The following is a 25458-nucleotide window of genomic DNA, read 5'->3' as shown; positions in this document are numbered from 1 at the left end:
GCCATTCCCTAATCCAAGTCGCTCTAGCCCGGCACCATGCCAGGCGTGCACGTCTATGCTGTGGAGTCAATGGTAGTCTTCTGAGCGGACGCCGGGAGTGCAGGCCTCCTTCAACCAATCGACGGGAAATTGTTCTGGTCGATATTGGAACAGCCAGGGTGTCTTGCACATGCTGAAGAATGGCGGTTGACGTGGCGTGCGGGGCTGCCACCGCTTGGCGGCGGATGCGCCGATCCTCGCGTGCTGACGTCACTCGGGCTGCGCCTGGACCCCTCGCACGTGCCACATGTCCCTGCGCCAACCATCTTCGCCACAGGCGCTGCACCGTGGACATATCCCTATGGGTATCGGCTGCGATTTGACGAAGCGACCAACCTGCCCTTCTCAGCCCGATCACCATACCCCTCGTAAAGTCGTCTGTCTGCTGGAAATGCCTCCGTTGACGGCGGCCTGGCATTCTTAGCTATACACGTGTCCTGTGGCACACGACAACACGTTCTACAATGACTGTCGGCTGAGAAATCACGGTACGAAGTGGGCCATTCGCCAACGCCGTGTCCCATTTATCGTTCGCTACGTGCGCAGCACAGCGGCGCATTTCACATCATGAGCATACCTCAGTGACGTCAGTCTACCCTGCAATTGGCATAAAGTTCTGACCACTCCTTCTTGGTGTTGCATTTGCTCTGTCAGTCAGTGTAAATAACTCCAAAACAAAGGTAATGGAGTGCAGTCGAACGGAGGCAGGTGATACAGGAAATATTAAATTAGGAAATGAAGTCTTAAAGGAAGTAGATGGATATTGTTACTTGGGTAGTAAAATAACTAACGATGGCAGAAGTAAGGAGGACATAAAATGCAGATTAGTACAAGCAAGGAAGAGCTTTCTTAAGAAAAAACATTTGCTCACTTCAAAGATGTTTTTGAAGACTTTCGTGTGGAGCGTGGCATTGTATGGAAGTGAAACATGGACGATAACTAGCTCAAAAAGAAAGAGAATAGAAGCTTTTGAATTGTGGTGTTACAGAAGAATGCTGAAGGTGAGATGGATAGATCGAATCACAAATGAAGAGATGCTGAATCGAACTGGCGAGAGGAGACCGATTTGGCTAAATTTGAAGAGAAGAAGATATAGAATGATAGGACACATCTTAAGGGATGCTTCACGTTATGGGTACGATCACGGTCTGCTCACGCCACGGTCACAGTCCGATCACAAGCAGTAGGTATTCACATTGGGACGAGCAGCCTAAGGGCAAGCTCCGGTCTTGACCAGTCAGTTGAAATCAGGGCGTTGTTGCTGTACGATGTCAGGCGAGTTCTCTACGAGAGAGTTGGCAATTATTGCCTAAAGAAAGAAGAAATGTGAACAAAAATGTAAAAGGAGGACATGTTGGATACATCCAAGTTTAATTAATAGGAAAAATGAAGGGGAATATTATACTCTCTTTCCTTATTTGTTGGACGATGGAAGCAAAATTTATACCGTACTTTAGTATGAACATTGGTACCTTCGAAATGATCCTGTAAAAAATTGCTTCCGAACTTCAGAAAACAAAGTCAACAATTTGAGAAGCCATAACTCCAAGGCAGAAGCTGGGGTGGGGACTGAAATGCGCAAGCACTACTGTACGCTCGCATGTGCGTAGCTTGCACGTCGTGTGTTCACACTGTCGGTCCGCCCATGGAACGGTACGATCACGCTCCGGTCAAATATTCTTTTTGCAAGATCGTAGCCTGCTCGTGCTCGTACCGTGACCGTACTGTGATCGCAAGTGTGTACAGTTCCCATCAAATCAGTTCAATAATATCTGACTGGACCGCGACGGTGGCGTGAGCGTGCCGTGATCGTACCCATGGTGTGAATAAACGTCAGGACACCCAGGACTCGTTCAGTTAGTTTTTGAAGGAAGTGTAGGTGGTAAGAACGGTAGGGGTAGACCAAGGTATGAATATGACAAACAGATTAGAGCAGATGTAGGATGCAGTAGTTACGTAGAAATGAAAAGGCTAGCACAGGATAGGGTGGCGTGGAGCGTTGCATCAAACCAGTCTATGGACTGATGACTCCAACACACACCGGGCGAATGGACCGTGCGGTTAAGGGCGCGCGGCTGTGAGCTTGCATCTGGGTAATAGTGGGTTCAAATCCCACTACCGGCAGCCATGATGATGGTTTTCCGTAGATTCCCATTTCCACACCATGCAAATGCTGGAGCTGTACCTTAATTAAGGCCACGGCCGCTTCCTTCCATCTCCTAGGCCTTTCCTATCCCATCGTCGCCATGAGACCTACCTGTGTCGGTGCGATGTAAAGCCACTATCAACGAAAACATACATACATTATCATTATAGACCATTATGCCTTTAAACATTCAATCTGCAAGCCTCTGTGAAAATACAATACGTCGCCACAATCCTCTATTTGCAACTTGTACTGTGGCCTCATTTAGTTTCATACCTCTTATATTTAAATCATTAGAAACTGAGTCTAACAATCATCGTCTTGGTCTCCCTCTACTTTTCTTGCCCTTCATAACAGAGTCCATTATTCTCCTAGATAACCTATCCTCCTCTATTCGCCTCACATGGCCCCACCACCGAAGCCGATTTATGCGTACAGCTACATCCATCGAGTTCATTCGTAACTTAGCCTTTATCTCATTTCGAATACCCTACTGCCATTGTTCCCACCAGCTTGTACCAGCAATCATTCTCGCTACATTTATGTCCGTTACTTCTAACTTATGAATAAGTTATCCTGTGTCCACTCAGCTTTCGCTCCCATGAAGCAAGGATGGTCCAAAAATAGACCGATGTGAAGATGGTTACGTCCTGGAGATCCTTCTTACAGAACACTGTTGATCGCAATTGCGAGCTCACTGCATTAGCTTTACTACACCTTGATTCAATCTCACTTACTATACTTAAAATTATCTACTTGTTCCAGATTTGTAACACCAATCTGACATTCAATTCTGTTGAATTTCTTACCTACTGACATCAATTTAGTCTTCCAAAGGCTAATAGTCATGCCATTCTCATTGCACCTATTTTCAAGTTCCAAGATATTAGACTGCAGGCTGTCGGCACAATCTGCCATTAAGAACAAGTCGTCAGCATAGGCCAGACTGCTTACTACATTTCCATCTGCCTGAATCCCTCCCTGCCACTTTAAACCTTTCAGCAGATGATCCATGTAAACTACAGCCGTGTCTCCCCTTTAAGTACCCTGAACTAAGAACTCATTCTACCATCAATTCTCACTGCAGCTCAATTTTCAAGATAAATGCCTTTGATTGATTTTAACAATCTACCCTTAATTCCATAGTCCCCCAGTATGGCGAACATCTGTTCCCTCGATACTCTGTCATATGCTTTCTCTAGATCTACGAAACATAAACACAACTGTCTATTCCTCCCGTAACATTTTTCAGTTACCTGGCACATACTGAAAATCTGATACTGACAGCCCCTCTGTGGTCTGAAGCCAAACTGGTTTTCATCCAGCTTCCTCTCAACCATCGCACCCTCCCTTCCAAGGTGCCAGTGAATACTTTGCCTGGTATGCTAATCAATGAGATACCTTGATAGTGTTTGGAATCCCTCCTGTTCCCTTGCTTATAGATAGGTGCAATTACTGCTTTTGTCCAATCTGAAGATACCTTACCAGCACTCCATGCTAATCTTATTACTCTATGTAGCCATTTCATTCCTGATTTCCCACTATACTTCACAATTTCAGGTCTAATTTCATCTATGCTTGCTGATTTACGACAATGGAATTTATTTACCATCCTTTCCACTTTCTCAAGCGTAATCCCACCAACCACGAACCTGCTACGCAGGCATAGCAGGGGGAGATGTGATACTCCCACGTGGCGCGTCCAAGGTGGCGGATAGGGAAGTCCTAACCAGCTTGCCGGCGGACTTGAGGGAAATAAAATACCTCTCGCGGACCAAACACACATCCCCTGTGGGTGGGGGAGGCAGACGAAGAATTCACCCACGGTATCCCCTGCCTGTCGTGAGAGGCGACTAAAAGGGGCGACCAAGGGATGATTGAATTAGAACCATGAAACTACTTTTGATTCGTACCATCATCCGGGGAACACCATGGGTTGCCTGTCCTTACGAGTAGTACTACTAAATTAGGTACGAAAGAGATTTGTGATTAGTACCAGTAAAGAGGCTGGCCTGGTGGTTTCCAGTACCCGTGCATCGTACCCATGTGAGCAACACCGCGGGTCTGGGCGTAGCCTGTGAGTTGTACCGCTATATGAGCGACACCGTCGGTCGGCGTTGCCTGTGATTAGTACCCACTATGTGAGGAACACCACGGGAATACCGGCGCCCGTGATTAGTACACCTAGGTGAGGAGCGTCATCGGTTTGCGTTGGCTGTGGGTGGCACCATTGTGTGAGAAACACCATAGGTCTGCGTTCCCTGTACGAAGTACAATACTTGTGAGTAGTACCATCTTGTGTGGAACACCGTGAGTCTTCGCTACTTTTGATTAGTACCCCAACATGACCAATACCATGGTTCTACTTTACTCGCGACACGTACCATTCTGTGGGGCCTTAGCATTGGATTTTGCACCCCTTTAGACATCAAGCATCATTGTGCTTTATAAGTGGTCCCTTGGTCTAATACTATTATTCACGATTTTTTTTAGTCTGATCCACTGTTTTTTGTTTGTTTGTTTGTTTGTTTTTTTTGTTGGGTTCATGTCCATCCGTTCATTCTTCATGATATTTTCATTTTATTTTGGTTAGTGGATGAATTCGAACTTTTTGTTATTTCATTTCGTACCATTAGGGGCCGATGACCTCGACGTTAGGCCCCTTTAAACGACAAGCATCATCATCATCATCATCAATCTCAACAACATAATTTTCCTCCTCCCCATGAGCTTGGTTGATCGCGACACCACCAGAAAGGTTTCCTTTTACGTTAAGCAGATATTCAAAATATTTCTTCCACATCTCCAGTGATTCCCTGGGGTATATTATGAGTTCACCTGAATTACTCAAAACACTGTTCATTTCCTTTTCCCCTCCCTTCCTAAGATTCTTTGTTACTGTCCAGAAAGGTTTCCCTGCTGCTTGACCTAGCCTTTCCAGGTTATTACCCAAATCTTCCCAGGACTTTTTTGGATTCAACAACAGTTCGTTTCGCTCTGTTTCTTTCATCTACGTGCGATTCCCTGTCTGCATCGGCCCTTGTTTGGAGCCATTTCTGATAAGCCTTCTTTTTTGCGTTTAAAAGTTGCTCTTAACTTCTTCTTTTTTTTTGCTAGTTGCTTTACGTCGCACCGACACAGATAGGTCTTATGGCGACGATGGGACAGGGAAGGACTAGGAGTAGGAAGGAAGCGGGCGTGGCCTTAATTAAGGTACAGCCCCAGCATTTGTCTGGTGTGAAAATGGGAAACCACGGAAAACCATTTTCAGGGCTGCCGATAGTGGGGTTCGAACCTACTATCTCCCGAATACTGGACACTGGCCGCACTTAAGCGACTGCAGCTATCGAGCTCGGTCTGCTCTTAACTCATCATTCCACCAAGATGTTCACTTTTCCCATCTTTACACACAGTTGTTCCTAGGCAGTCTCTTGCTGCTTCAACTACAGCATCCCGGTATGCCACCCATTCTCTTTCTGTATCCTTAACTTGCTTATTGTCCACTGTTCGAATCTTCCCACTAATAATATCCATGTACAACTGTCTAATTTCCTCGTCCTGGAGATTTTCTACCCTTATTCGTTTGCAGACAAATTTCACTTTCTCTACCCTAGGCCTAGAGATACTTAGTTCACTACAGATCAGATAGTGGTCTGTATCATCGAAAAATCCCATGAAAAGACGTACATTCTTAAGAGACTTCCTGAATTCAGTGACGGTTAAGATATAGTCTATTATGGATTTGGTACCCCTAGCCTCCCATGAGTAGCGGTGTATAGCCTTATGCATGAAGAATATATTCGTAACTGCTAAACCCATACTAGCACAGAAGCCCAGCAAACGCTTACCATTCCCGTTAGCTTCCATAACTTCCCCACATTTACCAATCACCCTTTCGTATCCTTCAGTTCTATTTCCAACTATTGCATGCTTCATAAAACTAGTGAATTTCATCCTCATCTGCACCCTCACATGCTGAATACACTGAAACAATTCTCGTCCTAATTCCTACAACTGACAAATCTATCCACGTCATTCGCTCATTTACGTGCCTGACAGAAACTATGTTGCGTGCAATGGTATTCCTGATGAACAGCCCAAACCCGCACTCTGCCCTTCCCTTTTTTAAACCCGTCAAGTACACTTTATAGTCTCCTATCTTTTCCTTAATATCTCCCCTTAGACGAATAGCATTTACTCCTAGCACATTCAGATGCATCCTCTTTGCTGACTCAGCCAGTTATACTTTCTTTCTTCCATAAGCCCCATTGATACTGATAGCTCCCCGTTGAATTCCATTTCGTTCACCATGTTGTTTCCAATAGGAGTTGAAATTATGTATATTATTTCGATTTTAGTAAGGATTCTTTCATTATTATAATAACTAGTACTATAGTAGTATTGGCTGATAACTAAGAGTGCTCAGATTCCTTTTTCTTCATGATTACCGGCAGCCATAGCTGCTCCAACACCCGTATCAGCATTAGTACATTCGTCGACGTTGGTTACAGCGGGGGTCTACTTATTAATTCGGTTTAATAGAGCGTTCGTTGATACTTGATTGTCTAAATTTTTATTGCTTATAGCCGGTCTTACTATATTTATAGCGGGTTTAGGAGCCAATTTTGAATTTGATTTAAAAAAGATTATTGCTTATCAACTTTAAGTTAATTAGGGGAGGGGACGGCGTTACTCCCATAGGTCCTAGGCTTGCTTAAAAATTTTGAGCTCGGTAAATTTATGAAGTAAGATGCTACCATACTTACACATACTCCAAGTGAGGATCGCTCGTCAAACGGGTTAGGAACCCCCGGTGGATTGTATAGTCCTAGCCGCCATAAGCACAAGGAGGGTCATGATTCAGAATATGTCCAAGATATCCACTCCAATTTCATAGCCACTGTATCCTGATTCTTAGGACCACTTACTAGGTCACTCAGCCGTTCCCCATGGTTCACGAACTAGGACGTAACTACAGTAACCCACACCGTGAACCATATATGATGTATCATTTATAATGATTAGGATAAATATTGGTTCAAGAAGAGATTCCTGTGGGACACCGATTGTTATGGGCAGTGTTTTACTATTTACATTATTGCTAAAGACAAATTGCTCTCTATCAGGTAATCAATGGACTAGTTTAATGCAATACTCCTAACTCCAATTGCTTCTAATTTCTTGATTAGAAGATCGTGATCAACAGTATCAAATGATTATTTCATGTCAATATATAATCCTGAGGCTACATTTATTGAGTATAAAGCACCTTGTAATTTAATAAATATATGTTCAATGGCATTATTTGTATTGGATTTAGGTAGGAATCCATTCTAATATATGTAGGAATAGCTATTCTTGGAGAGAAATATTCGTGACATTTCTTTGACCAGTGCCTCCAATTTCTTTGATAATATTGGAAGCATAGAAATAGATCTATAGCTGTTCACATGGTTTTTATCTTATCCCTTATACCGTGTGCCTCGCCCACCCCTTGCGACGTAGTTTTATGCAACTCGTGACGTTAACTAGAATTCTGAAAAACATCGCTCCCATTCCCTAATTAGGGGCAATAATACCAAATGTGTGGTTACGGGCAAGATGACAGCAAGAATAGTGAGTGCCACTATTAATTAATTATAGATATCCAGACTTAACCCGTAAGACGAGTACAGATACTAAGAACACGTACGTTACAATAGGAGGTACACATACAGACCAAGAACAGGTATTGTATAATCTGGGAAATGCTCGGTGCATGCACAGCCTCGCAATAGCTCAAAATGTTCGAGTGCGGCTGGAGTATGATAGTTGACAGTGCTGGAGAGCATGGAGGTTCACATCCCACGCAAGTAATGTTCTTCACCGACGATTACCTGGAGGGTGGCATGGTTGTTTGCTTAATAGTTTCCAGAGATTGATATGTTTATGTGGCCCTGAAAAGGCCGTTGGTATCGTGGTATAGCGTATGGAGCTGGGTTGACGAGCCAGGAATCATGTGAAAGTATCTCGTTTACCTACGTCATTTAACGCAGCATCTGCTCGAACTAACGACCTCCGTGGTGGATGCAGGCCTGCGTGTGATGTTATAAAGACCATCTAACATGTTGCAACAACTCCGGAGCAATGGTTCGGCATGCCTCGATGATGAGCTGTCTAAGGTGGCCAGGAGTGCCTGGCTATGTGCATACACTAGTTGTTTTATGTTGCCCCACAGAACCACAGGAAAAATTCTAGGGGCGTAAGATCGTGCGATCTGGAGAGTACCGATCCTCCACTTCGTATCCATTTGTCAGGATACGTCGCATGTAGATGGTTCCTGACGACCATCGCCGCGTGCGGTGCAGCCCCGGCATGTTGATTCCACATCGTGCAGCGATCAAGGAGCAGCACATGTTCGAACAACATCGTGGAAATATCGCAAATAGCTTGCTCTCGTCAGCTGAAAGAAATGGGGACCAATGAGGTGATCGCCCACGATGACACACCGTACATTCACGCTTCACTGTACCTGAAAAGCTGCCTGTCGTACCCACTGGGGATTATCCACACTCCAGTAGTGCATATTATGGCGATTAACGGTTCCATTGTTGTGGAACTGCGATTCATCTGTACATAATGTGTTCGCTAGAAAGACGGGATCAGTGTCCACATGCTGTACGGTCAATTGGTGGAACGCCACCCGGTCTTCGAAATCATAACCATGGAGCTCCTGGTGTAAGTGCAGATGGTACGGGTGAAACCGATCGGTGCTATATCCACATAACAGACGTTCGGCTGATGTTCATCTCCTGTGAAATGGTCCGTGTGTTAATGTGAGGATTATGCTGGATGGGTCCAACACAACCTTTTCATAGTGAGCAGACGTCATGGGATGATCTCGAACAAGCTGTGTCCTTCCCAGGGATGCTGTTGCACGCAGCCATTTTTCCACACTCCAAAATACCATGCCTGTCGGTTGTCGCCTATCCGGATTGCGTTCTTGATACGGGCGTTTTGCCAGGTATGCATTCTGTCTAGCTTCTCCATAGATAAGTAACATACCCATATACTCGTCGCTGGAATTCATCACGGGGAGTGAATACGCTGTGCATTGTGTTGTGACCTGCTTCAAAGGAGAGGAGTGTGCGGAGCTACAGACTTACTACCGTCACACGTTGTTATCGTTCTGATTTCACTTTGCTCTACCTCTTTGCTACGAAGCTTGGAACACGTACACTGTAGCTAACTGGAATATTTGTTGCAGGTGTCCTAGCCAAAGACCATCACCTCCTCATCTTCGTCCAATCTAGCTCCATACCCTATGCAACGATATCAACTGCCATTTTCAGGGCCACATAAGCAAATCAGTCTATAGAAACTATTAAGTATGCAACCTTGCCACGTCTCAGGCAATTAGCGGTTAAAAAATAACCATTACTTCCGTGAGCTATTGCGAGGCTTGACATGCAGCGGGCAGTTCCCAACGTTTACAGTACCTCTTCCTTGTATTCATGTGCACCTCCTATTGTAACGTACGTGGTCTTCGTATCTCTGCTCGTTTTATTAATTTATTTATTTATTTATTTATTTATTTATTTATTTATTTATTTATTTATTTATTTATTTATTTATTTATTTATTTATTTATTTATTTATTTATTTATTTATTTATTTATTTATTTATTTTTGACTTAAGCCGTGGCAAAGTTATGGATCGTGGCTCTCTCTTACACTTAGCCACGTAAATTAACGGATGAACGTATGGAATAGAAATGTCCTATTCTATTACAAAATCAAAGTTAACTTAGCTACAGTACCTGGCCACATTATTAAAACCATCAGCAATTTTTGTAAATTTTGCTTATATTTATGTAATTTTTCAATGAACACTAAAGAGCATCTACATAAAGATTTACATACAAATATACATACACATTGCGACAGTTTTTAACTTTTTAAAAACTTTTAGTTAGTAAAATAGATCAAAATTCAATTCTATGAAGCTCAATGTCAATTGTTTATATTTTGTGTGTCCTACTTTACACCGATTATTGCTTCAGTTCTTCGCGACATACTTTCAATGCAGGTCTGAACTACATCCTGGATCCTAGGACGATGGTTCTACACCTGGATAACCTTCACAATTACTATGATTTTACTTGTTATGTGTTCTTTGGCAACGTCTCTTTTCAGAAGTTCCCAAACGTTCTCGATGGGATTTAAGTCAGCAGAGTTACTCGGTCATGACAGAAGTTGGATGTTCTTTTTCAGTATAAATTTTTTTACCCTTTTAGCCGCATGGCAATGTGTCACATATTGCATGAAAATGTAATCTTAGCCATTTGGGAACCAGTCTCTTAACTGTGGAATGAGTCCCTTCTCTAGCAAACTGATATACTGGCCTTGTTTCATCGTTCTTTCAACAAGGTAAAGGTAACCACAATCCTTCCCTGATACTACTGACCACACCATAACAGATGCAGGATGTTTAACAGTTTAACGATGCACCTGTAGTTCCGATTCTCCTCTGTCCTGCGTTGTATGAATTTTGTTTTGTCCATCAGACATTGGAAATTTGATTCATCAGATAAACACACCTGAGTAAGAAAGTATTGAAAGTTGCAACAAGCACAGAATTGAACAAGACATTATAAACTACACCATTTTGAACATTTTTGGACCTTACTGTGCAATACTTGCCTTTTTTCAGTTTCCACAGTGAATGGTTTGTGCTGTATTCCCCACAGGATTCGCTTCTTCATCATGGCAGTGGTGAGTAATGGCGTTTAGATGGACGATGGCACTTGTAGCCCTGATCAAACAATCCCCTTTGCACAGGTGTTTCAGATACCATCACACCGCTGATTGAGTTCACTAGTTAGCTGATTAATGGACTTCTTCCGATTTTCCTTACAGGCTGTCACTATGGTTCTCTTTTCACGCGGCGATGTCTTCCTATGTGCACCGCACTTTCCTACACAATGGCAAACTGAATCTTTCCCACTTTCTAACATTTTCTTGAATTAACTCACAGACGCTTGGAATATGCCCTTTTTCCGGGCTATTTTCTGCTGCGGACAATCGCTTTTCTCGAGCATGCAAATGGCAGCCTTTTTCCTTGGTGTAAGATCACTTATTTTTTTCATCATAATAATAAAAAATTAGTATCTATCTACGTCAGAAGTAACTAAGAATAGTAATACATTAATGGCCTGTAACAATAAACAAACACAAATTCACTGTTCTCCAACAAAGCACCCGTAACAAGGATATCAACAACAGTCACATCCTGGTTGAAACTGTTCAGCGCCTTTATTAACACTTCCCGAAAACAAATGAGTTGCTAAAAATGCATAGCACAGTTATAAACAAACGTGCAGGAGAGTTAATAAACTTCCCTCAAGAATAAATTGGTGCCTAGAACAAGCATAAATTCATTAACTTAGAAAGAAAAGAAATCGAGGAATGATTATAATAATGTGGTCAGGTACTATAAATAACAGATTTGGAGAAAGGATATCGAAGAAAGAAAGGAGACCTCGACAAACGAAAGAAAAGGAATTCGGTGCATAAAAGTAAACAGAAAGAGTTCAAAATCAGAATGGAAAAGTTGTAAAATACAAACTGAAAAATATAAGCCAATGCATAATAGAACACAATATATATAATAAAGTAACAGGAAAACAAGTATGGCAATAAACACTGATCTATGTACATGAATTAAAAGCTAAATATTATGTACATTTACACTATAACATATCAATTTACAAATCAAACGGCGTCAATAGAAATGACGATAGGGTCTCGAACCTTCAATGAATTTAACCTAACTCATTGGAAACTGAGATGCCACTATAGCGCGGAGATGTAATCACAGATAAGCGCGACCCATGCTTGGCCAATGGTCCCGAAATTAATCGTCTATCAGTAAAAAAGAAATCGCATAAAAATTGGCATTCATCAAGTAAAGAAATCCCCAAAAATGTAGAGCACACAGATACATCTATCAATATTACACTTTGTATGAGACCGGTCTCTACAAACCTAAAAGTAGCACTGACTCTAGCTACGGTCATTTTCAGAGGGAGATCCCGTAATTAGCTGTCTAGCAGACATGTTTGAACTAAGTCAGAAGTATTACCTCGATTTCCTTATTAACTGGACCGCTGGCTGGTTAACATATCACACTCACACACAAGCACGCACATATACGTAATGAAAACAATAACATTGAGAAGGCACATCACAACGGTTTCAACACTCCGATAAACCACCTAGCCGCCTCATGTGTAAATTCAATTCACCGGGTATATCAATATGCAGCTGCTTTCCGTCATCTTGCTGAACAATAATACGGTTCTCCTGCGTTAAAACCCGGCGCATACCTCAGAAGTCCATACTTTATTTTAGAATTTCGCTCCGTGTGGTCGTCAGGGATTCCACGATGGGCAGTTTGTAACTTTCAGAGATCGCATGGCACGCCATATGTGGTCTCGTTCATGATACCCGAGGCAAGGCAGCTATCTATGCTGTCCATAAGAATATGAACGTTCAACGGGTTCATTCAGGGTACCTGTAATGAATTAATAGTGGTGCTCACAATTTCTGTTGTCTTCTAGCCTGTAATCACACATCTCATTATATTACTCGGATTAGAGTGCGGGACCTATGCTTTTCAGAATTGTAATAAACGCGGCAGGTTGCATAAACTATATAGCAAGGGACGGGTGGGCACCCTGATATATAACCAATATTTCAGCAGTTTTTAAACTTCTTTGAGACTTTACCTTGGCTGAAGTATTTATTAACAAATTCGTAATACAAGAAACAATGCTTGGAGCCTATTTTAAAATTACGTTGTTGCTTATTCCATAAATGTCACAACTAGATGTTTTAGGTTTTTTAAATTTTAAGCAGAACTTCATTATCTGCGGGGTATGAAAACAACACAGTAAGTGAACTGTATTCAGTGTTAATAGACACTGTTCCTGGTATCTTTGTAACTAGTGTTTGACCAATACTGGTGAAGTAGCAACTAAACGTATCCGAAATCTCCACAGAATATTTAACATTAATGCTGCTTGTTAGTTTTGTATGTATTTCTTTGTCATTATTGTTGTTAATGGTCAACTTTTCATTTACTGCTCTCCAGAAGTTACTTGTATTGAGTTCCTATTAACGAAATACGACTTTTATAGTTTTCTCTTAAGTTTGGTGACCATTCTACAGACCAGGTTATAATCTCTTGTCAGTGCCTCATATTCATACTTACAGCCTAATCTGTTCCTAAGCTGTTGTCCCTTAATTTTGGGCATAAGTATTTTTGTATCCAATTAGTGTCTTGAATTCTGGTGTTATCTACGGGTATGCTCATTCACTACTCCTTAGGCTACCAATGTGTGTAGTTAGTTTTTATGTCGTCTATTAATTTACCTGCCTTAATGTTACAGTTAACATTGTAATAATAATGTTATTGATTTTACGTTCCACTAACTATTTTTACGGTTTTCGAACACGTCGAGGCGCCGGAACTTTGACCCAATGGAGTTGCTTTACATCCCAGGAAATTTACTGACACGAGGCTGACGTATTTGAGCACCTTCAAACATCACCGGGCTGAGCCAGGATCGAACCCGCCGGCTTGAACTCGGAAGACCAGCGCTCAGCCCACTGAACTACTTAGCCCGGCGGTCATCACTATTAAAAGTTAAGGGATTAGATGGCATTTTGTTACTGATGTTTTAAATTTGTTTCTCCTTTGCAGGAAAGGTTTCCTGGTTGTTTTAGTTACGCCTACTGTGATATTTTGAAAATCATTTGATCAATAGTTTAAGGTCAATGAAATGATTGAGAATATTATAATTCTAAGATAGGACTCATATATGTATGACCTATCAAGGTGGCACTTTGATTAGTAATTCTAGTAGGAAAAATACTGTCATGTGGAGAATGGTTAACGTAAGCACATACTTACGTAATTGATTAGCCTGATAACTTTTTTCTAGTTTATTTACATTCAGATCTCCCTCTGAAACTTATAATGGTTTATTGTGTTTCTTCCACATATCCTCAAGGCAAGTGAGGGAGAAATCGGTATACCTAACACTACGATCGTAACAAGCCAGGATAATACAAATGTTGAAACCTACCGATTTCGATTATTAATAGGTTAAATGGAACATCAAATGAATTGACTGTTTCCTGAACTTTAACCCTTTAAACATGTTTAACATCAGTTATAACACCTCCCTTTCTTTTACAATTTCTCGTAGAAAATAACTGTTGTTTTTGTTGTTTGAGTCATCAGTACATTAACTATTTTGATGCAGCATCCATGTCACCCTATCCTGTGCTATCCGTTTCATTTCTACGTAACTGCTGCATCCTACATCTGCTCTAATATGCTTGTCATATTCACACCTTGGTATACTCCTACCGTTCTTACCCCCTGCACTTCCCTCAAAAACCAACTGAACAAGTCCTGTGTGTCTTAAGATGTATCCTATAACTATGATAACTATCTTAAAGTTAAAAATTCCTCTTTAATAATCCAACTTTCTACAATGACTATATCATTTAGACGTGAGCTCTTCTGAAGAACTTAGTCGACTTTCTGTTAACATCACAGACACCAGCAGCTTAATTTTCCTAAGTTAACAATATCGTCAATTGCCTTGATGGATACTGCAGTGAAACGAAAATCTTTTCTGATCAAAACCTTCCCTTGTCCAGACATACAGTATTTATATGCTTTACTACGCAAATCCTTCGTTCTTCTCAGGGGTCTGTTGGTTCTGGATGGCAGATGATCATTTACGTATATTGGCAAGCTTCAAGCTTTAGTGCCAACTCTTACAGACTGAATACTCTGACATTTATCGTGGCTAACATCAGTTCAGGCTTCTTCCATCCATTTGAAAACATGATTACTATCGGTCATGATAGTATTTTGTTGCTGGAACGGATCGCATGCGCAATATTAATGTCTTGTTTTCAAATTTCTTACCCTAGTGCATCACTTATATTCTTCACAATATTGCACACGTCTTTTACTTGAATTTCCGATGCACCACATATCTCAACAATGTTTCTTCGTAGATACTGGGTCACCTTTTCGTCACTTTCACTGAATTTTTGCTTCGAGTATCGTTTTTTAATTGTATCTTCAAGTTCTGTGATTCTCTGACCACGTGAACGTTGCTCCGCCCTCAGTTCATTGATCGCCGTGCTATTAAATTGTACACTGTCTTTTAATTTGGTATTATAACCTTATTTAACCACCTATCAAGTTAAGAGCCCATAAAGGATTTAGAACTCATTGCGTTATTTACGATCTCCTTCAGGTCCGTGGAGTCGCCATTGCATGTTAGGCAGATTACATTCCCTCCCTCATAGGAACATTGTTAAGTGGTCGCTATCGTTCAGTTGGTATTTCCTTACTGCTTTCTTCCCCTTACCTCCCATATTCTCGCGAAGATTTCACAGATTGCAATCGCAATTACTAACAGGGCCTTCTCGTCCAAGATTACCAGTATTTATCCATGCAAGAATACTCACTTCCAAAATAATTTCATAACAGTGATTTAATTTAGAAACACCTTTTTCTAGCTGAAACGCAAGTAAATATAAAGACACTAGTTAAGAGTAAATTGTTAATTCTCCATCTTGATTCTCTTCACTGTGTCAGTATCTGGCGTCGTCGTTGGACAGGTAATATTTGATTGTGTGATTAGGCACCTGCAATAATTTCTTAGTAGCGGTTGAGCCAAGTTTACATGATAAGGTCCATTCCTGATATCCTTCATCCGGCATTGGCGTTAGAGGTTGTGTATCTCTTTGTACGAGTTTCTAAACACAAGCTGGAGATCCGCATTCAGGCCTTGAAAACTTTTCTCCATTGGTTTTGTTTGAGTAGCTGGGATTATTCATTCCTTACTGGGAGGGTGTATCGCTGATCGCCACTCTTTATGCTCTGTCTTTGATTGTTGTTGTCACCATGATTATTATTATTATTATTATTATTATTATTATTATTATTATTATTATTATTATTATTATTATTATTATTATTATTATACGAAGACAATATTGACTTAATATCAGATCATAGAAGATATGGACCCGATGATGTTCTACCATGAAGCCTTTGCCTTTAAATTATTTTGTCCTTGAAGGCGTCCTTGTTGTATATTAACCTATATTTGATGGTTAACTGGTTCTGGGGACCCATTATATTATATTTTATTTTATGTCTGTTGTACAGTGATGGTACATGAGAAATGACTGAATAGGAGTTTTATGAAAGTGCATATTGATGGCAAATAGTTCTGTGTTCTTAAGAGAGATAATAGAAGGTACTGTATGGATGGATAAGGCACAAGGTAGTCGATCTGTTTCAGTCCGTTTCTTTGGGTGAATGGACAGCACTGTGGGCTGGGTATTTGTGTTCACCTTAATACGTATCTCATGATTCATACACAACACATTACACTACCAACAACCACTGAAACAAGCAATTGAGTACACATCCTTCCTCATAGGCTTAGCGTCAGTGAGAAAGGACATCCGCCATAAATCTGGTTCAAGTCCATGTGTGCGATACACATCACATCCGTGGCCCCGTGGAAAAGTGGTGGAAAGAAAGAAAGAAAGAAAGAAAGAAAGAAAGAAAGAAAGAAAAGTCACGGTCTGTGTCTATTATCATCAGATCGAAAGGTTTGTCAGTGTGGTTTTTTTTAGTGGTTTAACGTCGCACTAACACATCGAAGGTCTTCGGCGACGCAATGATGGGGAAGGGCTAGGATCGGAAAGGTAGCAGACCTGTCCTTAATTAAGGTACATTAAGGTACAGCCCTAGTATTTTCCTGGTGTTAAAATGTAAAACCACGGAAAACAATCTTCAGGGTTTCCGACGGTGGGACTGGAACGCGCCATCTCCCTAATGCAAGTAAACAGCTACGCGACCCTACCCCCACAGCCATCTCGCTCGGTTGATTAGTGAGAAATCATGGAGTGATAGTTTGGCATAGGCATACGAAGAATGACTCAACAAAGGGTAACCAAGAGCGCGGAATTAAAGTGATAACTATTAACAACGAGATTCGTTGCCACAAAGATGGGAAAACCATTTGGTCCTTTACTCGTTTAGATTATCTCAGAGACGGGTCTTATTAACAACTACAGTAGAGAGGTGAAGAGCGAAGGAAATGAGTCGTAAAGGACAACTAACACTGTAGCAGATCAGGTAAAAAGAGAGAAAAGTGGATTCATCTATCCTGTAGAAGGTCATTCATGACATTCTAAAAACAAAAACAAAAAAAACCGCAGTAAACTTGTTCCATCTCCATAACAGGTAAATTTTGACCCACATTTCAGAGATGTTGTCTAACATTAGATGACGATGTCGTCATCAGTATGAATAACTTACAGGTGACCAGATTACTGTAGAAGAACGAAAATCGTTTGAAGACTCGCTGAGGCCAGCGAAACTACCACTTAGATTTAGTCTTTCCACGTAGATATGAGAATTAATTAAAGAGGACCATTAATAACGGCAATTTAACATTAATATTATGGAGGAAAAATGAAAAATATATGTAGCCAAGTGTTGATGAGTCTAGTGGATCAGGTCCGGTCCTTCAGTGGAGTGGAAATCTTAGAAATAGAAAACTTAGACATTTTAAACATTTCGTTCAACAAAATAATTTAAAATCCGTGATAAAGGCGATGAATCATTTGTTTAGAAACTCATCTCTGACGTTTACCAAGTTATATAAAAACAAAAGAACAAACCCGTGGTGTAACGAACTATTAGGATCTTCGTCTTCCAGGATGACTGTTGCCCAACAAGATGGTCTGCAGATATCGGTGAGCAGCGTGGTCAACGTAACAATGTCCACAGCCGTGTTGTTTGTTTTCTTGACCAGGTTCAGTGCTTCTCGTGTCAGCCAGCTCCTCAGTTAGTCCCATGGAGCTGAGAGTATCCCGTTCCAGTCCTCAGTCCAGAATTAAAATTGCTGGATTGTTTGGGGATTGAACCCGGGCCATCCGGTTAAGAGGCAGGCGTGGTATCGCTACCCAAGGAGCTCACATTTTCCATGTGAACGGATAATAATCAAATGTTCGTCTACTTATTAAAATAATTACGAAAAGCCATTGAGCCGAAATCGTTGTGAACTTTTTTTTTCATTGTCTGAATTAGAAGGACTTGGTGAAGTATTTGTTCTCTTCAAAAATAGCTTTAAGTTAAATCGTAATAGAGAGCACAGAAGAGACGCCAAAGGGATGTTTCCGATATTAAGGGTAAAGAAAAGGCAAACTTAATACTAACTACATAGGACATTAGCCACCCCCGTGGTCTAAGGGTAGCGAGTCGGCCTCTTGTCCGTAGGCCCTGGGTTCGATTCCTGGCGAGCTCAAGGGGATCCACTCAGCTAACATGAAAACAATTGAGAAGCTGTCTGACGGTGAGGTAGCATCCTCAGTCTAGAAAGCCAAGAATAACGGCCGAGATTATTCTTCTCGCTGACCACGTGTCATCTCGTAATGTGCAGGCCTTCGGGCTGAATAGCGATCGTTTGGTAGGCCACGCCCCATCAGGGCTGCAGCCTGCAGTACTCTCCTTAACTGGGAGGAAATTGCAGGATTTCACTCGGATCAACATAGTTCACAAGACCTGTACGTCTAAGTGTATTAGGAACGCAGCAAGAACATGATAAAATTAAACTGCACTGAACATCGTCAAGTGGAAGAAGTACAACAAAAATGCTTCAGTACCTTTGGAACATTTCTATGTCAGCAGCAAGATGTACTTCAGATGATCATTATCTGTAACTCTGAGAATATTATTCGAAAGTCAGTTCATTTTTGTACACGCCATTACACACAGTAAATTATTATTCGTTAGCGGCACATACCATAGATTACATCTGCTCTGTTAGACAGGGTATTCTGTGTTAAAGGTTTTCTTGTATAAACAGTAGAGTTGTAGAGTTGTTTTCATTGAATGTGAGTCCACTTTTACCCTGCCCTCAATAGTACAGTAAGATAAGGCCTATAATCGAAATTGGATCCCGAATCACTACACATGGCCTCAGATGATTACGTGTTATTGTAACACCATCAACAGGGCCTTTTAGAAACTTTAGAAATACCGTAATCACTAGTGTTGTTAATTGAATCCTACATCCTATCTGGGTCTTGAGTTAGGCTCGGACCGGGCGAGTTGGCCGTGCGGTTAGGGGCGCGCGGCTGTGAGCTTGGATCCGGGAGATAGTGGGTTCGAACCCACTGTACCTTAATGAAGGCCACGGTCGCTTCCTTCGACTTCTAGACCTTTCCTATCCCATGTCGCCATAAGACCTATCTGTGTCGGTGCGACGTAAAGCAAATAGCAAAAAAAAAAAAGGCTCGGAGTTCTAAGTATACGAATTAGGCTAGGACATGCACGTACAGACCCCTACGTACAATATACAAAATATGACCGCGGTACCTGAGAGGTTGTGCTTCTCTGTACTATTGCACTTCATATCAGTCAGCAATGACCAAATGCCAAGGGAGAGGTGCAGATGTGTGTGAGTGGTGAGGGAGATTCAGATCATTTCTGTGTCATACACGGATTAGGAAGTCTCCGGGATATGGCAACTCGGCTTAAGCCCACATATCCGCACCGCCGCGTATGAGGCTAATAAACTTTTGCCGCAGGGTGGGGAGAGCCCCCTCTGATACACCACGTAACTACCTCATTATTCTTCATAGAAATGACGTAGTGAACAGCACAGCTGCACTTAATCACTCTCTTCTTTGCATGCATTTTAACTCTTCCTAATACACACAGTAAGTGTATGGAACAGCTGTATCGACGTTCTGTGGGTAATGAGCTACAGCTTCGTGGTGGTTGTCAAGCAATGCGGAGGGGAATTTCGATCATTTAAACACGAGCTTCATAAAAATACCATGTTCTTCAACGCAAGAAGTGGATTACGCTTGACTAGAGAAAAATGCACTTCGAGAAAGAAATATTTACTATAATAATAATAATAATAATAATAATAATAATAATAATAATAATAATAATAATAATAATAATAATAATATGTCCCCGACCACTGTACGTTCGGTTCATTGTTTAAAATGCATGCTGTCATACAATACGAGGCCATATTGCCAAAGATTTTAGTGATGAAATCATGGAGGTTTATAAAGAAATGCATTGCCTGGCTTCAGAAGCTATTTGCTTTACGTCGCACCGACACAGATAGGCCTTATGGCGACGATGGGCATGAAAGGCCTAGGAGTGAGAAGGAAGTGGCCGTGGCATTAATTAAGGTACAGCCCCAGCATTTTCCTGGTGTGAAAATGGAAAACCACGGAAAACCATCTTCAGGGCTGCCGACAGTGGGGTTCGAACTCACTATCTCCAGGGTGCAAGTTCACAGCTGCACGACCCTAACCGCGCAGCCAACTCGCCCGGTAAGCTTCAGAAGCATACACAAAAAGAGAATATTCTAGAAGAAAAGAGACCATGCGTTCATATTCGATTCAACAATACGCCTAGAATGAGCCGAACATCAGCCACAAGAAGTAAACCTCGAGAAACAATTAGCTTACCCGTCAGTGTTCTATAGGCTATCAAGGAAAACTGTCGCCTCAATACCGTCAACGTTTACGGTTTATTATTGGGTGCAAAAGGAACTCTACTAAATTCGATGGTTGATATCCGGAGGAAATTTCATACTAAATTTAATGGTGATATCCGATGAAAATTCCGATTAACGGTGGCTTCCTTACGAAGATTTCCGAGGTGGCGGTAAGAGGGCCAGTTCTCATTTGCTACAGGAACATACAGCACAGAAGGTGCGCGGGTGACGCCTCGCACCCCGAGAATGAAATTTTACAGTACACACTAAAAACCTTCCCAACCGTATTTTAAAGCTAATGTACTCATTTTATATTTCATCATCATCATCATCTGTTTACCCTCCAGGTTCGGTTTTTCCCTCGGACTCGGCGAGGAATCCCACCTTTACCGCCTCAAGGGCAGTGTCCTGGAGCTTCAGACTCTTGGTCGGGGGATACAACTGGGGAGTATGACCAGTACCTCACCCAGGCGGCCTCACCTGCTATGCTGAACAGGGGCCTTGTGGAGGGATGGGAAGATTGGAATGGATAGGCAAGGAAGAGGGAAGAAAGCGGCCGTGGCCTTAAGTTAGGTACCATCCCGGCATTCGCCTGGAGGAGAAGTGGGAAACCACGGAAAACCACTTCCAGGATGGCTGAGATGGGAATCGAACCCACCTCTACTCAGTTGACCTCCCGAGGCTGAGTGGACCCCGTTCCAGCCCTCGTACCACTTTTCAAATTTCGTGGCAGAGCCGGGAATCGAACCCGGGCCTCCGGGGGTGGCAGCTAATCACACTAACCACTACACCACAGAGGCGGACATTTTATATTTTATTCTAGTAATTAGCACTCTTTAACAATTAATGAAAATCTTTTGGTATTTGTCACATATTCCTGTACGTGGCTTACGAGCTTTTGCCATGGTAGATCGCTACCTGGCCAGTGGGTTAAGAGATTTTACAGTGCTACTGTAATAGTGGCAAATTATATTCCCTTTGTTTGATAACTTTCCTGAATCAATAATAATGAATAAACAATTGCAATAAGAACAAAATCTTGAATAAATATTATACTTTTGACTTTTACTCTGTGGATTATAAACGAAGATTACGAAGAATGTCATATTAATTTGGATGCAGGCTAAAATATTGTACCTAGCTGCATTATTTATTTTCCCAACAAACGTTTCTACACCTTTAGTACAACAACAAATATTAAAAAGTGCAATATGAAGTCATAAAAATTTGCCAGCCCGAGCAGTTCAGATGATCATAATTATAACAACGGAGTCGTCTTCCTAATGATCTAGTCACATCCTTAATCCCACAGTGATCATACTATAACATACTCGGTACACTAAACTTTGACAAAGTTTAGCATAGAATTCTATTTTGAATTAAGAGAAGGGTGGCCTGAGCCTCCGTGGCGCAGACGGCAGCGCGTCGGCCTCTCACCACTGGATACCGCGGTTCAAATCCCCGTCACTCCATGTGAGATTTGTGCTGAACAAAGCGGAGGCGGGTCAGGTTTTTTTCCGGGTACTCCGGTTTTCCCTGTCATCTTTCATTCCAGCAACACTCTCCATTCTCATTTCATAACATCTATCACTCATTAATACATCACTTTGGGAGTGGCGACCCCATCGTACTATTAAAAAAAAAAGCCTATATCTGCTTCATTCATTCCATCCCTGACCCGGTCAATGACTGGAAAACAGGTTGTAGGTTTTCATTTTCAGAAGGGTGGCATAATAATGTACTAGCAGGAAACTTTACAGTTCCAGTAAATGGTCGAACTTCAGAACTGAAATATTTAATCTTTTTTGTGAAGTGGTTTAACTTCGCTAGGAGGGATGTGTCCACTAGTCGTCGACGGATATCTCGCTATTGGCACTGAACATAAAAGTTCTTATCGGAGTTAATTATTTCTACTTTCCAGGCCTTTTACACTGTCACTTATAAATCACTCATATAACTCGTGTACCAAGTATGTGTAGAATTTTCCTTACATTAAAATGCTTGTTAGTATGTTTGTAAACAATAGGTCACCTCCTTATCCTTGTCTATCCATTATCTATCTCCTTTTCCTGACTTGCTCTATCTCTTTATGGCAACATGCTCTTCCCATTTATTTTCACTCAAATTACCAACTCCATGCTGTACACATCCGTTAAATTCGTCCTTTTTCCTCTTGTGAAGAGAGTTCTTTAGATTAATTGCTGTCACAGATATCTTTCTGCTAATGGGATTATCTCCAAATAATTCATATTTTTAACAATACAAGCCATAGAAATGGCTGAGTGTTCGAAATACAAGTACCTGCACTTCATTCTTCACTCAAGGCCGTCTTTCCCGCTGTCATCAAGAACATCGTGTCATCTGCGACAAAATGAGCAGGCCGCACTTCTTCATCTGCTAGATATCGGTTTGACAACTATTTTCTAAGTTTTATTCAAGCAAAGAGAAATCACGAAGAATGATACCAAAAGGTACTTTTTAATTGATTGCTCTGCACTCTTAGTTGTGGCACTTTGCCGTTTCCTTTTCTTATTTATCTGAAGTTTTAAAGACTGCTCCTATTTATATTTGAGTCTTTCTTCTTAAAATCATTCAACTAATATTTCCATTTGTAGCCTAATTATATCTATAGTCAACTTAAAGTTCCTAAATGTAATAGACCGGGTGAGTTGACTGTGCGGTTAGGGTCGTGCAGCTGTGAGCTATCATCCGGGAGATGGTGGGTTCGAACCCATTGTCGGCAGCCGTGAAGATGGCTTTCCGTGATTTCCCGTTCTCACACCAGACAAATGCTGGGGCTGTACCTTAATTAAGGCCGCAGCCACTTCCTTCCCACTCCTAGGCCTTTCCTATCCCATCGTCGCCATAAGACCTATCTGTGTCGGTGCGACGTAAAGCCCCTAGCAAAAAAAAATTATTATTATTATTATTATTATTATTATTATTATTATTATTATTATTATTATTATTATTATTATTATTATTATTCGTGAATGGTCCCTTTCGGAACACACGAAGCTTTATTTATGATTTCGTTTGCGGAGGATCCAGGATGCTTCCATCTGTTGACTAAAGATCCTCTTCCTTTCTTCCATCCACTTAGTACCTGCTCTTTTTGGTACTTCATTCTCTGGAGTATCTTCCCACTTGTCAATTTTCTTTCTATATATATTTCGATTCAAAATTTATTCAGGTTGACTTTGTGTGTTCTTCATGTCCGCTCTTGCTTGTTGTATCCGGGGGAAATTCTTCAGTTTATCAACTCCTTCAAGAACTTTCAAGTCTGGTTTCTGGAAGCCTCGTAACATGTCCATAAAATTTTAGGCTTCTTTTCCTGAGGTCTGCCGCAATTTTAGATAATTTTTCTGTGGATTTCCGTGTTTGAAGACGGTACCCTTCCTCCGTTTGTCTTGGTCCTAAAATTTTCCTCATGATTTTTCGCTCTTATTTTAGGATATTTTCCAGCTCGCCCTTTTTTATGAAGCGTTAGAGTTTCCCCTGCATATTAAGCCTCAAGTTTGATTACAGTATTGTAATATTCAATCTTAACGTGGAGAGACATACATTTTTTTTTGTAGATTTCTCTTGTTCTCCCATATTCTCTTGAGTTTTTGGACGCGGTTGTTTTGGACTATTTTTTCTTGTCCGGTTGGTTCGAGGATTTCGCCCAGGTATTTGAAGTGAGGGACTCTGTTGATTTGTCCATACTTTGTATTGAGACTATAGATGTCTAGTTTTGAACAGAAAAATTCAGTTTTCTGGAAGGAGATATGAAGTCCGACCTTTTAGGCACATTCTTGGAAAATTTCAACTTGCTTTATCGCTTTGACTTGATCGCTGGACAAAAGGGCCAGGTCATACGCGAAGGCTAAGCATGGAATTTCAAGCTTGCTTTTTGTGTCCCAGTGTTTACTGGGTTCCAGCTATTTTGTGCTTTCAGTTCTTTTTCCCATTCCCTCATCACCTTATCTAGGACGAGGTTGAAGAGGAGGGGTGACAATCCATCTCCTTGCCGGACACCAGTTTTTATCAGTAATTCGTCTGAGATTTCTCCCATGAATTTCACTCTTGAGTTCGTGTCAGTGAGGGTCTGTTTGGTCAAGCTTAGCGTTTCGGAGTCTAGTCCCTGTTCTTTCAGGATGCTGAACAGAGATCAGTTGAATCATAAGCTTTCTTGAAATCTACGAGGTACAGGTGATTGGAAGGTTTCTGAGGACCCTGAATTTTAGAGCGGTTTTGGGGTTGAAGATCTGTTCAGGGCACGATCTGTGAGGGCGGAACCCAGCTTGATATTCACCAATCTTATGCTCGAGTTGTTCTTGTAGTCATTTCAACAAGCATGCAGAGAAAATTTTGTGGCCGACTTCAAGGAGGGAGATTCCCCTATAGTTGTTGACGTTGACATCAGTTTTGTCTCCTTTTTTGTGAAGTGGGTGAATCAAGGCACATTTCCAGTCTTCGGGGAGTTTTTCGTTTTTCCATATTTTCTGTATGATTTCTGTAAGTTCTTTGAGTGAATTTGGACCAAGATTCTTAAGGAATTCTGCAACAATCCCGTCTCTTCCTGAGGTTCTGTTGTTCTTTTGTTCTTTAGTCATTTAATGTGGCTCTGAATTTCTTCCTGGTTTGGTGGAGGTGATTCTGGGTGAGTGA

This window comes from Anabrus simplex, chromosome 2 (genome assembly GCF_040414725.1).
Source record: "Anabrus simplex isolate iqAnaSimp1 chromosome 2, ASM4041472v1, whole genome shotgun sequence".
Lineage (NCBI taxonomy): Eukaryota > Metazoa > Arthropoda > Insecta > Orthoptera > Tettigoniidae > Anabrus > Anabrus simplex.
This window is presented reverse-complemented; position numbering follows the sequence as displayed.